Below are 758 nucleotides of genomic sequence, written 5' to 3' on the forward strand. Positions count from 1 at the left end.
TGTCTGAAACTAAGATACTTTTAGGAAAAGAGTAGTTTCAAAATTGAATGAAATCCTTCTAAAATTAAGACATAAGCACTCAAATGATTGAGGACCTTTATTATTATTTTTAATGTTCTAAGATATTCCCTTTCTTGTAGATCATATTTTATTGGTTTAACGTTGCGCACACACACACAGAGACAGAGGAAATCTCTGTCAACTAGCATCAATTGCAGGGCCAGAGTGATAAGAACCTGGGAAAAGGCCTGGAGCTAGGGGAACACTTGGAGGACGGGGTGGGGTAAAGGCCTGAATATAAAGCCCAGTGGAGTTGTTGGGGTGACCATTAACCTTTGAAAGGACATTTATTCGGGAAATTGTGGACAGCGTTTACTTTGAGAAGGCGAAAGGGGAGGTGGAATCTTGTGGAAGTATCTGGTATAATAGGTCCTGGGTAAATTGGGGGCATTTGGAGTCGGTTGATCTTGCGGTGAGGCGAAGGCCACGCAGAGGGACCGCGACCCCGTCCCAAGAAAGGCGGAAGGCCACACCTCGACGTTTCTAAGAAACTCGAGGTGGAGGGGGGCGGGTTGTGGGGGTAGGTCGTGGGGCAGAATAAAGAGTTCAGCGTGGATTTCTGTCTTTCCATGTAGGTCGATTAGAGGAGGCGCAGGGGAGCGGCGCGGGGTATTTCCCGCCCCAGGGGAACGCCAGCAGCGCCCGCGGCGGGCGCGGCAATCCGCGCCGAGGCCCCTGATCCGAAGCGGCGGGCGCTC

The sequence above is a fragment of the Trichechus manatus genome, unplaced genomic scaffold (assembly GCF_000243295.1).
Source record: "Trichechus manatus latirostris isolate Lorelei unplaced genomic scaffold, TriManLat1.0 scaffold00004, whole genome shotgun sequence".
NCBI classification, from domain to species: Eukaryota; Metazoa; Chordata; class Mammalia; order Sirenia; family Trichechidae; genus Trichechus; species Trichechus manatus.